Source organism: Ambystoma mexicanum, chromosome 1p (assembly GCF_040938575.1).
Source record: "Ambystoma mexicanum isolate Mex_15411 chromosome 1p, UKY_AmexF1_1, whole genome shotgun sequence".
Taxonomy (NCBI): Eukaryota; Metazoa; Chordata; class Amphibia; order Caudata; family Ambystomatidae; genus Ambystoma; species Ambystoma mexicanum.
Window position 1 is genome coordinate 4075269 of NC_090921.1, and position 26029 is coordinate 4101297.

The 26029-nt window shown below is 46.4% G+C and overlaps 6 non-coding genes across 6 annotated transcripts; 2 read left to right on the forward strand and 4 right to left on the reverse strand.

Annotated features, from left to right (window-relative positions):
• Positions 1-2451: 2451 nt before the first annotated feature.
• Positions 2452-2525, reverse strand: TRNAN-GUU (transfer RNA asparagine (anticodon GUU)). The gene has a single exon. It is a non-coding gene; the product is annotated as a tRNA-Asn (tRNA).
• A 2141-nt stretch (positions 2526-4666) lies between these two features.
• Positions 4667-4740, forward strand: TRNAI-AAU (transfer RNA isoleucine (anticodon AAU)). Its single transcript has one exon. It is a non-coding gene; the product is annotated as a tRNA-Ile (tRNA).
• A 4956-nt stretch (positions 4741-9696) lies between these two features.
• On the reverse strand, positions 9697-9770 carry TRNAN-GUU (transfer RNA asparagine (anticodon GUU)). The gene has a single exon. It is a non-coding gene; the product is annotated as a tRNA-Asn (tRNA).
• Positions 9771-16930: 7160 nt separating this feature from the next.
• Positions 16931-17004, reverse strand: TRNAN-GUU (transfer RNA asparagine (anticodon GUU)). Its single transcript has one exon. It is a non-coding gene; the product is annotated as a tRNA-Asn (tRNA).
• Positions 17005-19147: 2143 nt separating this feature from the next.
• TRNAI-AAU (transfer RNA isoleucine (anticodon AAU)) lies at positions 19148-19221 on the forward strand. The gene has a single exon. It is a non-coding gene; the product is annotated as a tRNA-Ile (tRNA).
• A 4956-nt stretch (positions 19222-24177) lies between these two features.
• Positions 24178-24251, reverse strand: TRNAN-GUU (transfer RNA asparagine (anticodon GUU)). The gene has a single exon. It is a non-coding gene; the product is annotated as a tRNA-Asn (tRNA).
• Between the last annotated feature and the right edge of the window lie 1778 nt (positions 24252-26029).

Consider the following 26029-nt stretch of genomic DNA (forward strand, 5'->3'; position numbering starts at 1 on the left):
TCACTTTAGTTCCTCAATTCTCTCCTCAGGTCACTTGGGAGCAGAGAGACAGCATATGTATTTCCAGCACTACGGAGGCCAGAGTACACAAATCAAAGGCATAATTTATAGTGGGCACGCAGGAACTTGCAGGTGCAGGGGTTATTTTACCGGGGTATTTTATGAACACTTATGTACCCACTTGGAGGTGTTGCTAGGCTCAAGATTAGCTTTATAAAACCATACTCTAGCCCCCTGTGCGTATGGGCCTTTAATCACATTAACCGAAACAGTCCCACCACTTAAGAAGTGAGCACACGGTTGTGCATAAAGCAAGTTTATTGTACACAGTTTCAGGGAGTGGTTAGATGGTGTTGCAGGACCAAACTAACCCAGGTTTGAACAATACAACATCAGTTGGCATCTTACATCCTTTTTGCAACAATTACAATAATCCCAGATGTTCTATAACAATCCACCCCCAAAATATGATTGGACCAAAATCTTTTAAAAGGAATCCCATCTTCTCCCAATTCTCCACTTATCCTTGGTCAGTTTTATCTTGATAGTCATCTTCATGTCATAATCAGAGCACACCTTCTTAGGATTGGTCCGTAGGAGTCCATGGCGTCAGTACATGGTTAAACATTGGTCTTGAAAACATAATTAATTGCTAGCAATAACTGGCCTAAAGCCTTTAACTTTCATTGTGGTTGCACATGGTCCGCACAACAAATTTGAGCAAATAGAGGAAGGCCTGAATAAACAGGATCTCAACTAACCCATACCCCATACTCCTGGCGCTTCTGAAGACCTACTAATTTATACGACCACAACTTCAGAACATATAGCCACTGATGACCTTTAAAGACAATTAACTGTCAGATACCCTGGCCTCAGGCCTAACTTTTATTACCACCGAACAAAAAACCAACGCCCTCTAGCGACACCAATCCAATGAGCGAGATAACATCTGTTCCCTTGCAGGACTCTTAAATCATAAACCGTGTCCTGCTTCTGAGCTGACTTTCATACTAGGTGACTAATATTTCTTTCCGTCAAGACTGTCCCTGCTACTTAAAATTCATGTGCAGCAGCGAACCAAGGAGATGAAAATGAATGATTTACTCATTTGTCTGACATCTGCAAACCTTAGAAAGTCAGTTTAAATCTCAACATGCATTTTGCAAGAGAGTCCCAACTACCTTTTTACAAAGCACCCCGTTGTGTAGATTGTTTTCATGTTGCATTTGCAGTTTATCCCTCTACGTGCGTGGTGATTATGTATACATTCTAAAGAGCTGTAACATTAAAAGAAACATCATAACTAACTGCACTCGATACAAATGGGTTCACATATTGTGACCAGTTCGCTGCCATCCGCCATCATCAATGTGGTGCGCTCAACATTAATCCCTCATAATAATGGGGACCCTTCCTGACCTCCCGGACACCCCCAAAAAAGTTAAGGGAGACTCCTCTGTTGTCAGCGCTGCTATATAGGGTGGGCAATGGAATAGCAAAATGTGTCCTTCCCAAACTAGTGCTGCAACGCCTCTGCCAGATTCCCACATCAGAATACTAGAACTATAGGGCCATGAAATCGGGTATTGAAAGAAAAACGCCTATGCCAGATTCCCACATCAGAATACAAGAACTATAGGGCCATGAAACCGGGTATTGAAAGGCAAACGCCTATGCCAGATTCCCACATCAGAATACAAGAACTATAGGGCCATGAAACCGGGTATTGAAAGGCAAACGCCTATGCCAGATTCCCACATCAGAATACAAGAACTGTAGGGCCATGAAACTGGGTATTGAAAATCAACCCCTATGCCAGATTCCCACATCAAAATACTAACTATAGGGCCATGAAACCGGGTATCGAAAGGCAAACACCTATGCCAAATTCCCACATCAGAATACCAAAACTATCGGCCCATGAAAAAGGGTATTGAAATACAAACGCCTATGCCAGATTCCCACATCGGAAAACAAGAACTATTGGGCCATGAAACTGGGTATTGAAAGACAAACGCCTATGCCAGATTCCCACAACAGACTACCAGAAATATAGGGCCATGAAAGTGGATATTGAAAGACAACGCCTATGCCAGATTCCCACATCAGAATACCAGAACTATGGGGCCATGAAACTGGGTATTGAAAGACAAACGCCTATGCCAGATTCCCACATCAGAATACCAGAAATATAGGGCCATGAAAGTGGGTTTTGAAAGACAAACGCCTATGCCAGATTCCCACATCAGAATACAAGAACTATAGGGCCATGTAAGCGTGTATTGAAAGACAATCAGACTGGCCATGGATGTGTGACTTGAGGGAAATGTCAGCACAGGAAGCACCTTACATATGGTTTCAGAATTAAGCAGTGCACCCTGCACGTTGGTTGTTTTTTTTTTTTTGAACGGGAGTTGGCTCACGTTTGCCAAAATCCAAAATAAACTGCGTCCCTGGGTGGGCTTGAACCACCAACCTTTCGGTTAACAGCCGAACGCGCTAACCGATTGCGCCACAGAGACGATGTGTGCCCTGCCGCGCAAAAGCCATATATGTAGGCTAATCGCGCAGGCCTGGATCCAGGTGAAGACTTCATCTTTTATTAAAGCCCTGGGGAGGAGCGCTGTCTGCACACAGCAAGGCTGTAAGTTAGGATAGGCGCCTCCATTTCTCTGAAGCGTCTCTTTCTCAGTATGGTACAAGTAATGTTCAGCTTCAAACAGTACACAAAGCACTTTGGGCTATGGGCTTGATTGAAAAGCCCGTTTTGGGCTAACATTTGAATGTCCTGCCACACAGTGCACCATAGAGACTGCTGAGCACCTCACCATTGCAAGACTTATTTATCTCTCCAGCTCCACAGCTATCTATGACTTCCTAAACACTGGTGGCACCTGAAACCCCTGAGAAGTATTAAGGCAGCAGGGGGCCTGGCTGCTGCTTAACTCCTCACACCTCCTTCCTACCAGCAGGGCGGGCTGAGAATGTGTCACCTCCCGTGAGGCCCCATTTTAAGATGAAAGTTGGGATGGGGGGGGCACTTGCTTATTGCGGATAACAGTCCGAGAAGCACGGAGTAGCCAGCATTTCAAGAGTGGGGTTGGGGGTGAGCCATGAACAAAGTCCTGCTACTCCTCCCCCTAAATGCAGTGGGTGCAATTGCATTCGGTCTCATTCGAGCCCCCACACCACCCACCCTGCCCCAATCTACTTTTTTGGTAACATTAGTAACTGATGGTATTTTGACACATAACGAAAAAAATAAAACTGCAGGAACATTACATATGCAGGAAACTCATCTATAAGAGCTCTGTCCGGGCGTTCTGGGGCAAAATACATGCAAACATTCTACTTTGTATATGGATTGCACGGACAGAAGTGACTTCCCGGAAAAAAGACATTTCAAGGAGCATCATCAGTCTTTGATACTTAGAGGCAGAGCTTTAAGTGGGCTGGGGCTAGCATGGGCCGAGCCCCGGCAGTCTCCAGAAAAGGCTCCTGAGCCGGGGCCCTGCCGGGGGCTCACCCCCGACTAGCTCCAGCCATGCTGACACCTGAGGCCGCCCGTGCAGCGGCTGCACGGTTACACAAGCTGCCTGCAGGTGTCAGCACTATGGTTTAGAAAAAAAGCAATTGCCTTTTCTTTTTTTCTAAACCGAAGTGCTGTCACCTGCAAGCAGCAGGTGCAGCCTTCCAGTGCGGGCTGCCTGGTGGCTCTGTACTCTGAAACAGGAGGAGGGCTGGACCGCCAGGCCTCCTTTTGTTTCTGAGTAAATAGCCATCACCCTGCATGAAGCCCCTGCGCTACTCACGCTGGCTAATGGCTATCTACTCAGAAACAAAAGGCGAGCTGGGCAGTTCAGACCTCCTCCTGTTTCAGAGTACAGAGCCATCAGCAGCAGGCATCACTTTCATTCAAGGAGCCTGTGGTAAAGCATTGCAGCATGTGGCTCCTTGAATGAAAAGGCTGCCTGCTGGGTGTGAGCTGTGGCATACTGGTGTCACACCTTTGCTCCGCTTAGCCGGGGAGGGGCTGTGCGCATTAAATGTAATAATGCCAGTGCTCCCCAGCTCTGCTTCTTTTAGCGGCCCCCACCTCTTAGGCGACGGGGGCTCTTGATGGGGGCATGGACTAAGCACACCCATGCCTAGGCCAAACCCCCTAACGAGAGCCACCCTCAATTTCTAATCCCACTTAAAGCACTGCTTAGAGTCACCTTGGAAGTGACTTTAGAATAGGTTGCCATAAGTAAGTCAAGTGGCAAATAACTTTGTGGTGCAAAATACCTAAATTGCACTCGTATTATATATGGAGCAACTCTATAGTCATTAGGCATTGAGGCTTGGCCAGGACAGCTGCCCCTCATAATGTAGCCTCGAGCGTGGTGTCTATAATGGCAGCAGTCCGTGGCAGCAGTAAGCCTTCCCAAAAGTGGTTGTAACTGGCCCAAAGACGACATCTTGTGCAAATGCTCTTATCCAGTGCATGCCAAAGAATGGTCTAGATGTCACCTGCTCCATCTTGTCAGGCGCGTCTCCTGGGCTGCAAGTTGCCTTCCGATGTGCTGACAGCAGGCGCTAAGGGCTGAATGGGAATGTACTAAGAACATTGTTCTGTTGACAGTGGCTGCTAGTAGCTGTTGCTGTGATCTTGAGTATTAATGGCCGGTTAGCTCAGTTGGTTAGAGCGTGGTGCTAATAACGCCAAGGTCGCGGGTTCGATCCCCGTACTGGCCACACCTTTTTTAAGTTTCCTTTTAAAATTGGAGCTTCATGAATGAAGAACTCTCATTGGACGAATATGAAATCTGTAAAATAATAAGCCGATGTGGAATTCTGAGTAATAGCACAATATAAGCAAAGACTTCCTCTGGCTAATGCCAAAAACAGTTCTTTGGCTCCTGAAATGACTACATGTCCTAGTGCTGTAGCAAAAGGGCTGCAAGAAGGCAGTCTATCCGTGGTCCTCCTCTTCTTAGCCGGTGGTGGCAGCACAGGTATTTCCCTCCAGTCCCAAATTGATAACATCACTCCAACTTTGCAGTGTGCTGACATCTCAGGAGTCTTCTGGCTTCTGAATTGTGGGAGTCGGATCACCCTGCGGGGAGGAGATGGGCCCAACATCGCAGCACAGCACCCCTCTGGCCCGCCATGGGTAACTTAAACTTTGGACACCCCCTGGGCATCCCCCCTTTTTTGCAGGCCCCCCATCAAACAAATCGCTGTGTACCAATCTTTCCTCTTGGTTTCCTCTACAAGGTCTCAATGTTTGGAATAGGTCAAGGACCTACTGGGATATCCTATCAGCAGCATCCCTGCCCCACTTAGCCGTGCCCAGCTTCTGATCCTGGCAAATGCTATGGGACCTGGGCAGTCATTGCCAAAGAATGGCAACTGATTGATTGCCTGTGCAAATGATAACTATGCCCGGCAAATGTGTGAGTGCAAAGGCAATTGATTAGAATTCCTGTAAATGGAGCAGGTATCTGGCAAAGGATAACAGGGCTGTCACCCACTCAACTGAAAATGCTGCAGGCAGGAGGCATGACTGCGCAACGATGCTCAGTACGGCGGGGTAGAAGCGGCTTGGAATGGGGAGTAAGCAAGAGCACAACAAATCTCACAGCTTTGAGAGCAGAGAGTGAGTGTTTAAACAATCATTAACAGGCAGCAACCCCAAAGGGACGTCATTTCACCAAAATGCCAGGGGTAGCGGAAGTGACATCACACGACCGTTGACCCCCTGATGACATCACAGGAAGTGATTTCATTTGATCCCACCCTGAAGTGATATCGCAGGAAGCGATGGAACACAACCATTCACCCGTTGATGAAACAGGAAGTGGCATCACATAGCATTGTACACCACAAAAAATATGGTTACAATATCACTATAGTGTGATGTACATAATGTGATGTACATTTCATACAAGAATCGATCGCCATATGTATTGTTAAGATCAGAGTGTATAGGCCCATATTACCAAATTACTGTGAATGCAAGCAGAAGTCCATGACCAAATGATAATGATGTGTTATTATGTAGCACTTACGCTTAAGCTCTTTATATAGTAAAAATATACACCCAATATCACCCAACATGTGTTGGTACTCTTTTATCGACCTCAGAAAGATGAAAGGTTGAGTTGAGGCGTTTAAGAACAGACTAAATCAGTGACTCACCCCCTGAAGTGTGCCTGAAATAAACCTTTAATAAGTCTAGCAATGATTGTATAGCATTCCAGAAAGACACATTATTTGGTATTCCTATTCTTTCTTATTTAGGGTCAGTGCTGAAAGTGTTAGACTTTTGGCACTCCTGTTCTTATTTTTCTTATTTTTTTTAACGGCCCTGAACAAGAAAGCCAGCCACTCCAGATTTAAAGAGCTACATGGTGCTGGCCGCAGCCTAGGAGCTTGCATTACAAAACCCCCCCAAAAAAACAAAAAAGAGAACTTTTTTTCAAGAGGTTGCAAGGGAGAACAGAGATGTCGCAAGGGAGACCTCAGAGGTTGCGACCCCCAACTGACGTCCCCGGGTAAAGTGGCAGGAGACATCTCTGCCCATATCAATATACGCCCCAGGGTGAAGACAAAGACTTAATGCTGGGCCCGATTTTACATGCCTCGCACTCCCAATGATTAGTCTCTCTTTGTGAAACTAAATATCCTCAACATTGGGGTGGAAAATGGTTGCCATTGGCCAATGGAAGTAATACTAGATGAAGGAAGCGAAATGCACCAACATTCAACCTGATGCCTCAGAGGAAGTCCAGTTTTTTGCAGCATGTGTTTGTGTGCATGTGTGTCTTGCAAGTCCAAGGTTTGAAACCTGATAAGCTCGCCTAGTGGTTTAATGCACCTACCACAGCAATCTATATGTAACCTGCAGGCAATACATCCAGTTCCTGGTGAGATACTGACACATTATTGCATTCTGTGCCTGGACTCCACCTCATGAAGGTGCTGTGGTCTAACGGAGCGGGAGCGGTGCTCTTCTACTTTTCTTAATCAGGTTCTACTGTGTCTATAGTTTTATTTTAAAAAGAACCCGTTCCGGAATGGTTTTGGTTTAAAATAAAAGTGTAGGAAGCAGTTGAAACTTGCACTGCACTAAATGTTCCCTTAAACAGCAGGCGCATGTGTTTGGGGGTTTGTGTTGTGTGTGGAAGGGGACGTGGCCATGTGGTTTGTGGGGAGCGGGGCAGGCCAGCAGGGAATATAGTTCCGCTACTTGTTTTCATACACTTTGACCACTGGTGCCTGTTTTCATTCCCAGCACAGGTAACTTATCAACAGTGATCCCTATGCATCACTTTAGTTCCTCAATTTTCTCCTCAGGTCACTTGGGAGCAGAGAGACAGCATATGTATTTCCAGCACTACGGAGGCCAGAGTACACAAATCAAAGGCATAATTTATAGTGGGCACGCAGGAACTTGCAGGTGCAGGGGTTATTGTACCGGGGTATTTTATGAACACTTATGTACCCACTTGGAGGTGTTGCTAGGCTCAAGATTAGCTTTATAAAACCATACTCTAGCCCCCTGTGCGTATGGGCCTTTAATCACATTAACCGAAACAGTCCCACCACTTAAGAAGTGAGCACACGGTTGTGCATAAAGCAAGTTTATTGTACACAGTTTCAGGGAGTGGTTAGATGGTGTTGCAGGACCAAACTAACCCAGGTTTGAACAATACAACATCAGTTGGCATCTTACATCCTTTTTGCAACAATTACAATAATCCCAGATGTTCTATAACAATCCACCCCCAAAATATGATTGGACCAAAATCTTTTAAAAGGAATCCCATCTTCTCCCAATTCTCCACTTATCCTTGGTCAGTTTTATCTTGATAGTCATCTTCATGTCATAATCAGAGCACACCTTCTTAGGATTGGTCCGTAGGAGTCCATGGCGTCAGTACATGGTTAAACATTGGTCTTGAAAACATAATTAATTGCTAGCAATAACTGGCCTAAAGCCTTTAACTTTCATTGTGGTTGCACATGGTCCGCACAACAAATTTGAGCAAATAGAGGAAGGCCTGAATAAACAGGATCTCAACTAACCCATACCCCATACTCCTGGCGCTTCTGAAGACCTACTAATTTATACGACCACAACTTCAGAACATATAGCCACTGATGACCTTTAAAGACAATTAACTGTCAGATACCCTGGCCTCAGGCCTAACTTTTATTACCACCGAACAAAAAACCAACGCCCTCTAGCGACACCAATCCAATGAGCGAGATAACATCTGTTCCCTTGCAGGACTCTTAAATCATAAACCGTGTCCTGCTTCTGAGCTGACTTTCTTACTAGGTGACTAATATTTCTTTCCGTCAAGACTGTCCCTGCTACTTAAAATTCATGTGCAGCAGCGAACCAAGGAGATGAAAATGAATGATTTACTCATTTGTCTGACATCTGCAAACCTGAGAAAGTCAGTTTAAATCTCAACATGCATTTTGCAAGAGAGTCCCAACTACCTTTTTACAAAGCACCCCGTTGTGTAGATTGTTTTCATGTTGCATTTGCAGTTTATCCCTCTACGTGCGTGGTGATTATGTATACATTCTAAAGAGCTGTAACATTAAAAGAAACATCATAACTAACTGCACTCGATACAAATGGGTTCACATATTGTGACCAGTTCGCTGCCATCCGCCATCATCAATGTGGTGCGCTCAACATTAATCCCTCATAATAATGGGGACCCTTCCTGACCTCCCGGACACCCCCAAAAAAGTTAAGGGAGACTCCTCTGTTGTCAGCGCTGCTATATAGGGTGGGCAATGGAATAGCAAAATGTGTCCTTCCCAAACTAGTGCTGCAACGCCTCTGCCAGATTCCCACATCAGAATACTAGAACTATAGGGCCATGAAATCGGGTATTGAAAGAAAAACGCCTATGCCAGATTCCCACATCAGAATACAAGAACTATAGGGCCATGAAACCGGGTATTGAAAGGCAAACGCCTATGCCAGATTCCCACATCAGAATACAAGAACTGTAGGGCCATGAAACTGGGTATTGAAAATCAACCCCTATGCCAGATTCCCACATCAAAATACTAACTATAGGGCCATGAAACCGGGTATCGAAAGGCAAACACCTATGCCAAATTCCCACATCAGAATACCAAAACTATCGGCCCATGAAAAAGGGTATTGAAATACAAACGCCTATGCCAGATTCCCACATCGGAAAACAAGAACTATTGGGCCATGAAACTGGGTATTGAAAGACAAACGCCTATGCCAGATTCCCACAACAGACTACCAGAAATATAGGGCCATGAAAGTGGATATTGAAAGACAACGCCTATGCCAGATTCCCACATCAGAATACCAGAACTATGGGGCCATGAAACTGGGTATTGAAAGACAAACGCCTATGCCAGATTCCCACATCAGAATACCAGAAATATAGGGCCATGAAAGTGGGTTTTGAAAGACAAACGCCTATGCCAGATTCCCACATCAGAATACAAGAACTATAGGGCCATGTAAGCGTGTATTGAAAGACAATCAGACTGGCCATGGATGTGTGACTTGAGGGAAATGTCAGCACAGGAAGCACCTTACATATGGTTTCAGAATTAAGCAGTGCACCCTGCACGTTGGTTGTTTTTTTTTTTTTGAACGGGAGTTGGCTCACGTTTGCCAAAATCCAAAATAAACTGCGTCCCTGGGTGGGCTTGAACCACCAACCTTTCGGTTAACAGCCGAACGCGCTAACCGATTGCGCCACAGAGACGATGTGTGCCCTGCTGCGCAAAAGCCATATATGTAGGCTAATCGCGCAGGCCTGGATCCAGGCGAAGACTTCATCTTTTATTAAAGCCCTGGGGAGGAGCGCTGTCTGCACACAGCAAGGCTGTAAGTTAGGATAGGCGCCTCCATTTCTCTGAAGCGTCTCTTTCTCAGTATGGTACAAGTAATGTTCAGCTTCAAACAGTACACAAAGCACTTTGGGCTATGGGCTTGATTGAAAAGCCCGTTTTGGGCTAACATTTGAATGTCCTGCCACACAGTGCACCATAGAGACTGCTGAGCACCTCACCATTGCAAGACTTATTTATCTCTCCAGCTCCACAGCTATCTATGACTTCCTAAACACTGGTGGCACCTGAAACCCCTGAGAAGTATTAAGGCAGCAGGGGGCCTGGCTGCTGCTTAACTCCTCACACCTCCTTCCTACCAGCAGGGCGGGCTGAGAATGTGTCACCTCCCGTGAGGCCCCATTTTAAGATGAAAGTTGGGATGGGGGGGGGGCACTTGCTTATTGCGGATAACAGTCCGAGAAGCACGGAGTAGCCAGCATTTCAAGAGTGGGGTTGTGGGTGAGCCATGAACAAAGTCCTGCTACTCCTCCCCCTAAATGCAGTGGGTGCAATTGCATTCGGTCTCATTCGAGCCCCCACACCACCCACCCTGCCCCAATCTACGTTTTTGGTAACATTAGTAACTGATGGTATTTTGAAACATAACGAAAAAAATAAAACTGCAGGAACATTACAGATGCAGGAAACTCATCTATAAGAGCTCTGTCCGGGCGTTCTGGGGCAAAATACATGCAAACATTCTACTTTGTATATGGATTGCACGGACAGAAGTGACTTCCCGGAAAAAAGACATTTCAAGGAGCATCATCAGTCTTTGATACTTAGAGGCAGAGCTTTAAGTGGGCTGGGGCTAGCATGGGCCGAGCCCCGGCAGTCTCCAGAAAAGGCTCCTGAGCCGGGGCCCTGCCGGGGGCTCACCCCCGACTAGCTCCAGCCATGCTGACACCTGAGGCCGCCCGTGCAGCGGCTGCACGGTTACACAAGCTGCCTGCAGGTGTCAGCACTATGGTTTAGAAAAAAAGCAATTGCCTTTTCTTTTTTTCTAAACCGAAGTGCTGTCACCTGCAAGCAGCAGGTGCAGCCTTCCAGTGCGGGCTGCCTGGTGGCTCTGTACTCTGAAACAGGAGGAGGGCTGGACTGCCAGGCCTCCTTTTGTTTCTGAGTAAATAGCCATCACCCAGCATGAAGCCCCTGCGCTACTCACGCTGGCTAATGGCTATCTACTCGGAAACAAAAGGCGAGCTGGGCAGTTCAGACCTCCTCCTGTTTCAGAGTACAGAGCCATCAGCAGCAGGCATCACTTTCATTCAAGGAGCCTGTGGTAAAGCATTGCAGCATGTGGCTCCTTGAATGAAAAGGCTGCCTGCTGGGTGTGAGCTGTGGCATACTGGTGTCACACCTTTGCTCCGCTTAGCCGGGGAGGGGCTGTGCGCATTAAATGTAATAATGCCAGTGCTCCCCAGCTCTGCTTCTTTTAGCGGCCCCCACCTCTTAGGCGACGGGGGCTCTTGATGGGGGCATGGACTAAGCACACCCATGCCTAGGCCAAACCCCCTAACGAGAGCCACCCTCAATTTCTAATCCCACTTAAAGCACTGCTTAGAGTCACCTTGGAACTGACTTTAGAATAGGTTGCCATAAGTAAGTCAAGTGGCAAATAACTTTGTGGTGCAAAATACCTAAATTGCACTCGTATTATATATGGAGCAACTCTATAGTCATTAGGCATTGAGGCTTGGCCAGGACAGCTGCCCCTCATAATGTAGCCTCGAGCGTGGAGTCTATAATGGCAGCAGTCCGTGGCAGCAGTAAGCCTTCCCAAAAGTGGTTGTAACTGGCCCAAAGACGACATCTTGTGCAAATGCTCTTATCCAGTGCATGCCAAAGAATGGTCTAGATGTCACCTGCTCCATCTTGTCAGGCGCGTCTCCTGGGCTGCAAGTTGCCTTCCGATGTGCTGACAGCAGGCGCTAAGGGCTGAATGGGAATGTACTAAGAACATTGTTCTGTTGACAGTGGCTGCTAGTAGCTGTTGCTGTGATCTTGAGTATTAATGGCCGGTTAGCTCAGTTGGTTAGAGCGTGGTGCTAATAACGCCAAGGTCGCGGTACTGGCCACACCTTTTTTAAGTTTCCTTTTAAAATTGGAGCTTCATGAATGAAGAACTCTCATTGGACGAATATGAAATCTGTAAAATAATAAGCCGATGTGGAATTCTGAGTAATAGCACAATATAAGCAAAGACTTCCTCTGGCTAATGCCAAAAACAGTTCTTTGGCTCCTGAAATGACTACATGTCCTAGTGCTGTAGCAAAAGGGCTGCAAGAAGGCAGTCTATCCGTGGTCCTCCTCTTCTTAGCCGGTGGTGGCAGCACAGGTATTTCCCTCCAGTCCCAAATTGATAACATCACTCCAACTTTGCAGTGTGCTGACATCTCAGGAGTCTTCTGGCTTCTGAATTGTGGGAGTCGGATCACCCTGCGGGGAGGAGATGGGCCCAACATCGCAGCACAGCACCCCTCTGGCCCGCCATGGGTAACTTAAACTTTGGACACCCCCTGGGCATCCCCCCTTTTTTGCAGGCCCCCCATCAAACAAATCGCTGTGTACCAATCTTTCCTCTTGGTTTCCTCTACAAGGTCTCAATGTTTGGAATAGGTCAAGGACCTACTGGGATATCCTATCAGCAGCATCCCTGCCCCACTTAGCCGTGCCCAGCTTCTGATCCTGGCAAATGCTGTGGGACCTGGGCAGTCATTGCCAAAGAATGGCAACTGATTGATTGCCTGTGCAAATGATAACTATGCCCGGCAAATGTGTGAGTGCAAAGGCAATTGATTAGAATTCCTGTAAATGGAGCAGGTATCTGGCAAAGGATAACAGGGCTGTCACCCACTCAACTGAAAATGCTGCAGGCAGGAGGCATGACTGCGCAACGATGCTCAGTACGGCGGGGTAGAAGCGGCTTGGAATGGGGAGTAAGCAAGAGCACAACAAATCTCACAGCTTTGAGAGCAGAGAGTGAGTGTTTAAACAATCATTAACAGGCAGCAACCCCAAAGGGACGTCATTTCACCAAAATGCCAGGGGTAGCGGAAGTGACATCACACGACCGTTGACCCCCTGATGACATCACAGGAAGTGATTTCATTTGATCCCACCCTGAAGTGATATCGCAGGAAGCGATGGAACACAACCATTCACCCGTTGATGAAACAGGAAGTGGCATCACATAGCATTGTACACCACAAAAAATATGGTTACAATATCACTATAGTGTGATGTACATAATGTGATGTACATTTCATACAAGAATCGATCGCCATATGTATTGTTAAGATCAGAGTGTATAGGCCCATATTACCAAATTACTGTGAATGCAAGCAGAAGTCCATGACCAAATGATAATGATGTGTTATTATGTAGCACTTACGCTTAAGCTCTTTATATAGTAAAAATATACACCCAATATCACCCAACATGTGTTGGTACTCTTTTATCGACCTCAGAAAGATGAAAGGTTGAGTTGAGGCGTTTAAGAACAGACTAAATCAGTGACTCACCCCCTGAAGTGTGCCTGAAATAAACCTTTAATAAGTCTAGCAATGATTGTATAGCATTCCAGAAAGACACATTATTTGGTATTCCTATTCTTTCTTATTTAGGGTCAGTGCTGAAAGTGTTAGACTTTTGGCACTCCTGTTCTTATTTTTCTTATTTTTTTTAACGGCCCTGAACAAGAAAGCCAGCCACTCCAGATTTAAAGAGCTACATGGTGCTGGCCGCAGCCTAGGAGCTTGCATTACAAAACCCCCCCAAAAAAACAAAAAAGAGAACTTTTTTTCAAGAGGTTGCAAGGGAGAACAGAGATGTCGCAAGGGAGACCTCAGAGGTTGCGACCCCCAACTGACGTCCCCGGGTAAAGTGGCAGGAGACATCTCTGCCCATATCAATATACGCCCCAGGGTGAAGACAAAGACTTAATGCTGGGCCCGATTTTACATGCCTCGCACTCCCAATGATTAGTCTCTCTTTGTGAAACTAAATATCCTCAACATTGGGGTGGAAAATGGTTGCCATTGGCCAATGGAAGTAATACTAGATGAAGGAAGCGAAATGCACCAACATTCAACCTGATGCCTCAGAGGAAGTCCAGTTTTTTGCAGCATGTGTTTGTGTGCATGTGTGTCTTGCAAGTCCAAGGTTTGAAACCTGATAAGCTCGCCTAGTGGTTTAATGCACCTACCACAGCAATCTATATGTAACCTGCAGGCAATACATCCAGTTCCTGGTGAGATACTGACACATTATTGCATTCTGTGCCTGGACTCCACCTCATGAAGGTGCTGTGGTCTAACGGAGCGGGAGCGGTGCTCTTCTACTTTTCTTAATCAGGTTCTACTGTGTCTATAGTTTTATTTTAAAAAGAACCCGTTCCGGAATGGTTTTGGTTTAAAATAAAAGTGTAGGAAGCAGTTGAAACTTGCACTGCACTAAATGTTCCCTTAAACAGCAGGCGCATGTGTTTGGGGGTTTGTGTTGTGTGTGGAAGGGGACGTGGCCATGTGGTTTGTGGGGAGCGGGGCAGGCCAGCAGGGAATATAGTTCCACTACTTGTTTTCATACACTTTGACCACTGGTGCCTGTTTTCATTCCCAGCACAGGTAACTTATCAACAGTGATCCCTATGCATCACTTTAGTTCCTCAATTTTCTCCTCAGGTCACTTGGGAGCAGAGAGACAGCATATGTATTTCCAGCACTACGGAGGCCAGAGTACACAAATCAAAGGCATAATTTATAGTGGGCACGCAGGAACTTGCAGGTGCAGGGGTTATTGTACCGGGGTATTTTATGAACACTTATGTACCCACTTGGAGGTGTTGCTAGGCTCAAGATTAGCTTTATAAAACCATACTCTAGCCCCCTGTGCGTATGGGCCTTTAATCACATTAACCGAAACAGTCCCACCACTTAAGAAGTGAGCACACGGTTGTGCATAAAGCAAGTTTATTGTACACAGTTTCAGGGAGTGGTTAGATGGTGTTGCAGGACCAAACTAACCCAGGTTTGAACAATACAACATCAGTTGGCATCTTACATCCTTTTTGCAACAATTACAATAATCCCAGATGTTCTATAACAATCCACCCCCAAAATATGATTGGACCAAAATCTTTTAAAAGGAATCCCATCTTCTCCCAATTCTCCACTTATCCTTGGTCAGTTTTATCTTGATAGTCATCTTCATGTCATAATCAGAGCACACCTTCTTAGGATTGGTCCGTAGGAGTCCATGGCGTCAGTACATGGTTAAACATTGGTCTTGAAAACATAATTAATTGCTAGCAATAACTGGCCTAAAGCCTTTAACTTTCATTGTGGTTGCACATGGTCCGCACAACAAATTTGAGCAAATAGAGGAAGGCCTGAATAAACAGGATCTCAACTAACCCATACCCCATACTCCTGGCGCTTCTGAAGACCTACTAATTTATACGACCACAACTTCAGAACATATAGCCACTGATGACCTTTAAAGACAATTAACTGTCAGATACCCTGGCCTCAGGCCTAACTTTTATTACCACCGAACAAAAAACCAACGCCCTCTAGCGACACCAATCCAATGAGCGAGATAACATCTGTTCCCTTGCAGGACTCTTAAATCATAAACCGTGTCCTGCTTCTGAGCTGACTTTCTTACTAGGTGACTAATATTTCTTTCCGTCAAGACTGTCCCTGCTACTTAAAATTCATGTGCAGCAGCGAACCAAGGAGATGAAAATGAATGATTTACTCATTTGTCTGACATCTGCAAACCTGAGAAAGTCAGTTTAAATCTCAACATGCATTTTGCAAGAGAGTCCCAACTACCTTTTTACAAAGCACCCCGTTGTGTAGATTGTTTTCATGTTGCATTTGCAGTTTATCCCTCTACGTGCGTGGTGATTATGTATACATTCTAAAGAGCTGTAACATTAAAAGAAACATCATAACTAACTGCACTCGATACAAATGGGTTCACATATTGTGACCAGTTCGCTGCCATCCGCCATCATCAATGTGGTGCGCTCAACATTAATCCCTCATAATAATGGGGACCCTTCCTGACCTCCCGGACACCCCCAAAAAAGTTAAGGGAGACTCCTCTGTTGTCAGCGCTGCTATATAGGGTGGGCAATGGAATAGCAAAATGTGTCCTTCCCAAACTAGTGCTGCAACGCCTCTGCCAGATTCCCACATCAGAATACTAGAACTATAGGGCCATGAAATCGGGTATTGAAAGAAAAACGCCTATGCCAGATTCCCACATCAGAATACAAGAACTATAGGGCCATGAAACCGGGTATTGAAAGGCAAACGCCTATGCCAGATTCCCACATCAGAATACAAGAACTGTAGGGCCATGAAACTGGGTATTGAAAATCAACCCCTATGCCAGATTCCCACATCAAAATACTAACTATAGGGCCATGAAACCGGGTATCGAAAGGCAAACACCTATGCCAAATTCCCACATCAGAATACCAAAACTATCGGCCCATGAAAAAGGGTATTGAAATACAAACGCCTATGCCAGATTCCCACATCGGAAAACAAGAACTATTGGGCCATGAAACTGGGTATTGAAAGACAAACGCCTATGCCAGATTCCCACAACAGACTACCAGAAATATAGGGCCATGAAAGTGGATATTGAAAGACAACGCCTATGCCAGATTCCCACATCAGAATACCAGAACTATGGGGCCATGAAACTGGGTATTGAAAGACAAACGCCTATGCCAGATTCCCACATCAGAATACCAGAAATATAGGGCCATGAAAGTGGGTTTTGAAAGACAAACGCCTATGCCAGATTCCCACATCAGAATACAAGAACTATAGGGCCATGTAAGCGTGTATTGAAAGACAATCAGACTGGCCATGGATGTGTGACTTGAGGGAAATGTCAGCACAGGAAGCACCTTACATATGGTTTCAGAATTAAGCAGTGCACCCTGCACGTTGGTTGTTTTTTTTTTTTGAACGGGAGTTGGCTCACGTTTGCCAAAATCCAAAATAAACTGCGTCCCTGGGTGGGCTTGAACCACCAACCTTTCGGTTAACAGCCGAACGCGCTAACCGATTGCGCCACAGAGACGATGTGTGCCCTGCTGCGCAAAAGCCATATATGTAGGCTAATCGCGCAGGCCTGGATCCAGGTGAAGACTTCATCTTTTATTAAAGCCCTGGGGAGGAGCGCTGTCTGCACACAGCAAGGCTGTAAGTTAGGATAGGCGCCTCCATTTCTCTGAAGCGTCTCTTTCTCAGTATGGTACAAGTAATGTTCAGCTTCAAACAGTACACAAAGCACTTTGGGCTATGGGCTTGATTGAAAAGCCCGTTTTGGGCTAACATTTGAATGTCCTGCCACACAGTGCACCATAGAGACTGCTGAGCACCTCACCATTGCAAGACTTATTTATCTCTCCAGCTCCACAGCTATCTATGACTTCCTAAACACTGGTGGCACCTGAAACCCCTGAGAAGTATTAAGGCAGCAGGGGGCCTGGCTGCTGCTTAACTCCTCACACCTCCTTCCTACCAGCAGGGCGGGCTGAGAATGTGTCACCTCCCGTGAGGCCCCATTTTAAGATGAAAGTTGGGATGGGGGGGGGGCACTTGCTTATTGCGGATAACAGTCCGAGAAGCACGGAGTAGCCAGCATTTCAAGAGTGGGGTTGGGGGTGAGCCATGAACAAAGTCCTGCTACTCCTCCCCCTAAATGCAGTGGGTGCAATTGCATTCGGTCTCATTCGAGCCCCCACACCACCCACCCTGCCCCAATCTACGTTTTTGGTAACATTAGTAACTGATGGTATTTTGAAACATAACGAAAAAAATAAAACTGCAGGAACATTACAGATGCAGGAAACTCATCTATAAGAGCTCTGTCCGGGCGTTCTGGGGCAAAATACATGCAAACATTCTACTTTGTATATGGATTGCACGGACAGAAGTGACTTCCCGGAAAAAAGACATTTCAAGGAGCATCATCAGTCTTTGATACTTAGAGGCAGAGCTTTAAGTGGGCTGGGGCTAGCATGGGCCGAGCCCCGGCAGTCTCCAGAAAAGGCTCCTGAGCCGGGGCCCTGCCGGGGGCTCACCCCCGACTAGCTCCAGCCATGCTGACACCTGAGGCCGCCCGTGCAGCGGCTGCACGGTTACACAAGCTGCCTGCAGGTGTCAGCACTATGGTTTAGAAAAAAAGCAATTGCCTTTTCTTTTTTTCTAAACCGAAGTGCTGTCACCTGCAAGCAGCAGGTGCAGCCTTCCAGTGCGGGCTGCCTGGTGGCTCTGTACTCTGAAACAGGAGGAGGGCTGGACTGCCAGGCCTCCTTTTGTTTCTGAGTAAATAGCCATCACCCAGCATGAAGCCCCTGCGCTACTCACGCTGGCTAATGGCTATCTACTCGGAAACAAAAGGCGAGCTGGGCAGTTCAGACCTCCTCCTGTTTCAGAGTACAGAGCCATCAGCAGCAGGCATCACTTTCATTCAAGGAGCCTGTGGTAAAGCATTGCAGCATGTGGCTCCTTGAATGAAAAGGCTGCCTGCTGGGTGTGAGCTGTGGCATACTGGTGTCACACCTTTGCTCCGCTTAGCCGGGGAGGGGCTGTGCGCATTAAATGTAATAATGCCAGTGCTCCCCAGCTCTGCTTCTTTTAGCGGCCCCCACCTCTTAGGCGACGGGGGCTCTTGATGGGGGCATGGACTAAGCACACCCATGCCTAGGCCAAACCCCCTAACGAGAGCCACCCTCAATTTCTAATCCCACTTAAAGCACTGCTTAGAGTCACCTTGGAACTGACTTTAGAATAGGTTGCCATAAGTAAGTCAAGTGGCAAATAACTTTGTGGTGCAAAATACCTAAATTGCACTCGTATTATATATGGAGCAACTCTATAGTCATTAGGCATTGAGGCTTGGCCAGGACAGCTGCCCCTCATAATGTAGCCTCGAGCGTGGAGTCTATAATGGCAGCAGTCCGTGGCAGCAGTAAGCCTTCCCAAAAGTGGTTGTAACTGGCCCAAAGACGACATCTTGTGCAAATGCTCTTATCCAGTGCATGCCAAAGAATGGTCTAGATGTCACCTGCTCCATCTTGTCAGGCGCGTCTCCTGGGCTGCAAGTTGCCTTCCGATGTGCTGACAGCAGGCGCTAAGGGCTGAATGGGAATGTACTAAGAACATTGTTCTGTTGACAGTGGCTGCTAGTAGCTGTTGCTGTGATCTTGAGTATTAATGGCCGGTTTGCTCAGTTGGTTAGAGCGTGGTGCTAATAACGCCAAGGTCGCGGGTTCGATCCCCGTACTGGCCACACCTTTTTTAAGTTTCCTTTTAAAATTGGAGCTTCATGAATGAAGAACTCTCATTGGACGAATATGAAATCTGTAAAATAATAAGCCGATGTGGAATTCTGAGTAATAGCACAATATAAGCAAAGACTTCCTCTGGCTAATGCCAAAAACAGTTCTTTGGCTCCTGAAATGACTACATGTCCTAGTGCTGTAGCAAAAGGGCTGCAAGAAGGCAGTCTATCCGTGGTCCTCCTCTTCTTAGCCGGTGGTGGCAGCACAGGTATTTCCCTCCAGTCCCAAATTGATAACATCACTCCAACTTTGCAGTGTGCTGACATCTCAGGAGTCTTCTGGCTTCTGAATTGTGGGAGTCGGATCACCCTGCGGGGAGGAGATGGGCCCAACATCGCAGCACAGCACCCCTCTGGCCCGCCATGGGTAACTTAAACTTTGGACACCCCCTGGGCATCCCCCCTTTTTTGCAGGCCCCCCATCAAACAAATCGCTGTGTACCAATCTTTCCTCTTGGTTTCCTCTACAAGGTCTCAATGTTTGGAATAGGTCAAGGACCTACTGGGATATCCTATCAGCAGCATCCCTGCCCCACTTAGCCGTGCCCAGCTTCTGATCCTGGCAAATGCTATGGGACCTGGGCAGTCATTGCCAAAGAATGGCAACTGATTGATTGCCTGTGCAAATGATAACTATGCCCGGCAAATGTGTGAGTGCAAAGGCAATTGATTAGAATTCCTGTAAATGGAGCAGGTATCTGGCAAAGGATAACAGGGCTGTCACCCACTCAACTGAAAATGCTGCAGGCAGGAGGCATGACTGCGCAACGATGCTCAGTACGGCGGGGTAGAAGCGGCTTGGAATGGGGAGTAAGCAAGAGCACAACAAATCTCACAGCTTTGAGAGCAGAGAGTGAGTGTTTAAACAATCATTAACAGGCAGCAACCCCAAAGGGACGTCATTTCACCAAAATGCCAGGGGTAGCGGAAGTGACATCACACGACCGTTGACCCCCTGATGACATCACAGGAAGTGATTTCATTTGATCCCACCCTGAAGTGATATCGCAGGAAGCGATGGAACACAACCATTCACCCGTTGATGAAACAGGAAGTGGCATCACATAGCATTGTACACCACAAAAAATATGGTTACAATATCACTATAGTGTGATGTACATAATGTGATGTACATTTCATACAAGAATCGATCGCCATATGTATTGTTAAGATCAGAGTGTATAGGCCCATATTACCAAATTACTGTGAATGCAAGCAGAAGTCCATGACCAAATGATAATGATGTGTTATTATGTAGCACTTACGCTTAAGCTCTTTATATAGTAAAAATATACACCCAATATCACCCAACATGTGTTGGTACTCTTTTATCGACCTCAGAAAGATGAAAGGTTGAGTTGAGGCGTTTAAGAACAGACTAAATCAGTGACTCACCCCCTGAAGTGTGCCTGAAATAAACCTTTAATAAGTCTAGCAATGATTGTATAGCATTCCAGAAAGACACATTATTTGGTATTCCTATTCTTTCTTATTTAGGGTCAGTGCTGAAAGTGTTAGACTTTTGGCACTCCTGTTCTTATTTTTCTTATTTTTTTTAACGGCCCTGAACAAGAAAGCCAGCCACTCCAGATTTAAAGAGCTACATGGTGCTGGCCGCAGCCTAGGAGCTTGCATTACAAAACCCCCCCAAAAAAACAAAAAAGAGAACTTTTTTTCAAGAGGTTGCAAGGGAGAACAGAGATGTCGCAAGGGAGACCTCAGAGGTTGCGACCCCCAACTGACGTCCCCGGGTAAAGTGGCAGGAGACATCTCTGCCCATATCAATATACGCCCCAGGGTGAAGACAAAGACTTAATGCTGGGCCCGATTTTACATGCCTCGCACTCCCAATGATTAGTCTCTCTTTGTGAAACTAAATATCCTCAACATTGGGGTGGAAAATGGTTGCCATTGGCCAATGGAAGTAATACTAGATGAAGGAAGCGAAATGCACCAACATTCAACCTGATGCCTCAGAGGAAGTCCAGTTTTTTGCAGCATGTGTTTGTGTGCATGTGTGTCTTGCAAGTCCAAGGTTTGAAACCTGATAAGCTCGCCTAGTGGTTTAATGCACCTACCACAGCAATCTATATGTAACCTGCAGGCAATACATCCAGTTCCTGGTGAGATACGGACACATTATTGCATTCTGTGCCTGGACTCCACCTCATGAAGGTGCTGTGGTCTAACGGAGCGGGAGCGGTGCTCTTCTACTTTTCTTAATCAGGTTCTACTGTGTCTATAGTTTTATTTTAAAAAGAACCCGTTCCGGAATGGTTTTGGTTTAAAATAAAAGTGTAGGAAGCAGTTGAAACTTGCACTGCACTAAATGTTCCCTTAAACAGCAGGCGCATGTGTTTGGGGGTTTGTGTTGTGTGTGGAAGGGGACGTGGCCATGTGGTTTGTGGGGAGCGGGGCAGGCCAGCAGGGAATATAGTTCCGCTACTTGTTTTCATACACTTTGACCACTGGTGCCTGTTTTCATTCCCAGCACAGGTAACTTATCAACAGTGATCCCTATGCATCACTTTAGTTCCTCAATTTTCTCCTCAGGTCACTTGGGAGCAGAGAGACAGCATATGTATTTCCAGCACTACGGAGGCCAGAGTACACAAATCAAAGGCATAATTTATAGTGGGCACGCAGGAACTTGCAGGTGCAGGGGTTATTTTACCGGGGTATTTTATGAACACTTATGTACCCACTTGGAGGTGTTGCTAGGCTCAAGATTAGCTTTATAAAACCATACTCTAGCCCCCTGTGCGTATGGGCCTTTAATCACATTAACCGAAACAGTCCCACCACTTAAGAAGTGAGCACACGGTTGTGCATAAAGCAAGTTTATTGTACACAGTTTCAGGGAGTGGTTAGATGGTGTTGCAGGACCAAACTAACCCAGGTTTGAACAATACAACATCAGTTGGCATCTTACATCCTTTTTGCAACAATTACAATAATCCCAGATGTTCTATAACAATCCACCCCCAAAATATGATTGGACCAAAATATTTTAAAAGGAATCCCATCTTCTCCCAATTCTCCACTTATCCTTGGTCAGTTTTATCTTGATAGTCATCTTCATGTCATAATCAGAGCACACCTTCTTAGGATTGGTCCGTAGGAGTCCATGGCGTCAGTACATGGTTAAACATTGGTCTTGAAAACATAATTAATTGCTAGCAATAACTGGCCTAAAGCCTTTAACTTTCATTGTGGTTGCACATGGTCCGCACAACAAATTTGAGCAAATAGAGGAAGGCCTGAATAAACAGGATCTCAACTAACCCATACCCCATACTCCTGGCGCTTCTGAAGACCTACTAATTTATACGACCACAACTTCAGAACATATAGCCACTGATGACCTTTAAAGACATTTAACTGTCAGATACCCTGGCCTCAGGCCTAACTTTTATTACCACCGAACAAAAAACCAACGCCCTCTAGCGACACCAATCCAATGAGCGAGATAACATCTGTTCCCTTGCAGGACTCTTAAATCATAAACCGTGTCCTGCTTCTGAGCTGACTTTCATACTAGGTGACTAATATTTCTTTCCGTCAAGACTGTCCCTGCTACTTAAAATTCATGTGCAGCAGCGAACCAAGGAGATGAAAATGAATGATTTACTCATTTGTCTGACATCTGCAAACCTTAGAAAGTCAGTTTAAATCTCAACATGCATTTTGCAAGAGAGTCCCAACTACCTTTTTACAAAGCACCCCGTTGTGTAGATTGTTTTCATGTTGCATTTGCAGTTTATCCCTCTACGTGCGTGGTGATTATGTATACATTCTAAAGAGCTGTAACATTAAAAGAAACATCATAACTAACTGCACTCGATACAAATGGGTTCACATATTGTGACCAGTTCGCTGCCATCCGCCATCATCAATGTGGTGCGCACAACATTAATCCCTCATAATAATGGGGACCCTTCCTGACCTCCCGGACACCCCCAAAAAAGTTAAGGGAGACTCCTCTGTTGTCAGCGCTGCTATATAGGGTGGGCAATGGAATAGCAAAATGTGTCCTTCCCAAACTAGTGCTGCAACGCCTCTGCCAGATTCCCACATCAGAATACTAGAACTATAGGGCCATGAAATCGGGTATTGAAAGAAAAACGCCTATGCCAGATTCCCACATCAGAATACAAGAACTATAGGGCCATGAAACCGGGTATTGAAAGGCAAACGCCTATGCCAGATTCCCACATCAGAATACAAGAACTGTAGGGCCATGAAACTGGGTATTGAAAATCAACCCCTATGCCAGATTCCCACATCAAAATACTAACTATAGGGCCATGAAACCGGGTATCGAAAGGCAAACACCTATGCCAAATTCCCACATCAGAATACCAAAACTATCGGCCCATGAAAAAGGGTATTGAAATACAAACGCCTATGCCAGATTCCCACATCGGAAAACAAGAACTATTGGGCCATGAAACTGGGTATTGAAAGACAAACGCCTATGCCAGATTCCCACAACAGACTACCAGAAATATAGGGCCATGAAAGTGGATATTGAAAGACAACGCCTATGCCAGATTCCCACATCAGAATACCAGAACTATGGGGCCATGAAACTGGGTATTGAAAGACAAACGCCTATGCCAGATTCCCACATCAGAATACCAGAAATATAGGGCCATGAAAGTGGGTTTTGAAAGACAAACGCCTATGCCAGATTCCCACATCAGAATACAAGAACTATAGGGCCATGTAAGCGTGTATTGAAAGACAATCAGACTGGCCATGGATGTGTGACTTGAGGGAAATGTCAGCACAGGAAGCACCTTACATATGGTTTCAGAATTAAGCAGTGCACCCTGCACGTTGGTTGTTTTTTTTTTTTTGAACGGGAGTTGGCTCACGTTTGCCAAAATCCAAAATAAACTGCGTCCCTGGGTGGGCTTGAACCACCAACCTTTCGGTTAACAGCCGAACGCGCTAACCGATTGCGCCACAGAGACGATGTGTGCCCTGCTGCGCAAAAGCCATATATGTAGGCTAATCGCGCAGGCCTGGATCCAGACGAAGACTTCATCTTTTATTAAAGCCCTGGGGAGGAGCGCTGTCTGCACACAGCAAGGCTGTAAGTTAGGATAGGCGCCTCCATTTCTCTGAAGCGTCTCTTTCTCAGTATGGTACAAGTAATGTTCAGCTTCAAACAGTACACAAAGCACTTTGGGCTATGGGCTTGATTGAAAAGCCCGTTTTGGGCTAACATTTGAATGTCCTGCCACACAGTGCACCATAGAGACTGCTGAGCACCTCACCATTGCAAGACTTATTTATCTCTCCAGCTCCACAGCTATCTATGACTTCCTAAACACTGGTGGCACCTGAAACCCCTGAGAAGTGTTAAGGCAGCAGGGGGCCTGGCTGCTGCTTAACTCCTCACACCTCCTTCCTACCAGCAGGGCGGGCTGAGAATGTGTCACCTCCCGTGAGGCCCCATTTTAAGATGAAAGTTGGGATGGGGGGGGGCACTTGCTTATTGCGGATAACAGTCCGAGAAGCACGGAGTAGCCAGCATTTCAAGAGTGGGGTTGGGGGTGAGCCATGAACAAAGTCCTGCTACTCCTCCCCCTAAATGCAGTGGGTGCAATTGCATTCGGTCTCATTCGAGCCCCCACACCACCCACCCTGCCCCAATCTACGTTTTTGGTAACATTAGTAACTGATGGTATTTTGAAACATAACGAAAAAAATAAAACTGCAGGAACATTACAGATGCAGGAAACTCATCTATAAGAGCTCTGTCCGGGCGTTCTGGGGCAAAATACATGCAAACATTCTACTTTGTATATGGATTGCACGGACAGAAGTGACTTCCCGGAAAAAAGACATTTCAAGGAGCATCATCAGTCTTTGATACTTAGAGGCAGAGCTTTAAGTGGGCTGGGGCTAGCATGGGCCGAGCCCCGGCAGTCTCCAGAAAAGGCTCCTGAGCCGGGGCCCTGCCGGGGGCTCACCCCCGACTAGCTCCAGCCATGCTGACACCTGAGGCCGCCCGTGCAGCGGCTGCACGGTTACACAAGCTGTCTGCAGGTGTCAGCACTATGGTTTAGAAAAAAAGCAATTGCCTTTTCTTTTTTTCTAAACCGAAGTGCTGTCACCTGCAAGCAGCAGGTGCAGCCTTCCAGTGCGGGCTGCCTGGTGGCTCTGTACTCTGAAACAGGAGGAGGGCTGGACTGCCAGGCCTCCTTTTGTTTCTGAGTAAATAGCCATCACCCAGCATGAAGCCCCTGCGCTACTCACGCTGGCTAATGGCTATCTACTCGGAAACAAAAGGCGAGCTGGGCAGTTCAGACCTCCTCCTGTTTCAGAGTACAGAGCCATCAGCAGCAGGCATCACTTTCATTCAAGGAGCCTGTGGTAAAGCATTGCAGCATGTGGCTCCTTGAATGAAAAGGCTGCCTGCTGGGTGTGAGCTGTGGCATACTGGTGTCACACCTTTGCTCCGCTTAGCCGGGGAGGGGCTGTGCGCATTAAATGTAATAATGCCAGTGCTCCCCAGCTCTGCTTCTTTTAGCGGCCCCCACCTCTTAGGCGACGGGGGCTCTTGATGGGGGCATGGACTAAGCACACCCATGCCTAGGCCAAACCCCCTAACGAGAGCCACCCTCAATTTCTAATCCCACTTAAAGCACTGCTTAGAGTCACCTTGGAACTGACTTTAGAATAGGTTGCCATAAGTAAGTCAAGTGGCAAATAACTTTGTGGTGCAAAATACCTAAATTGCACT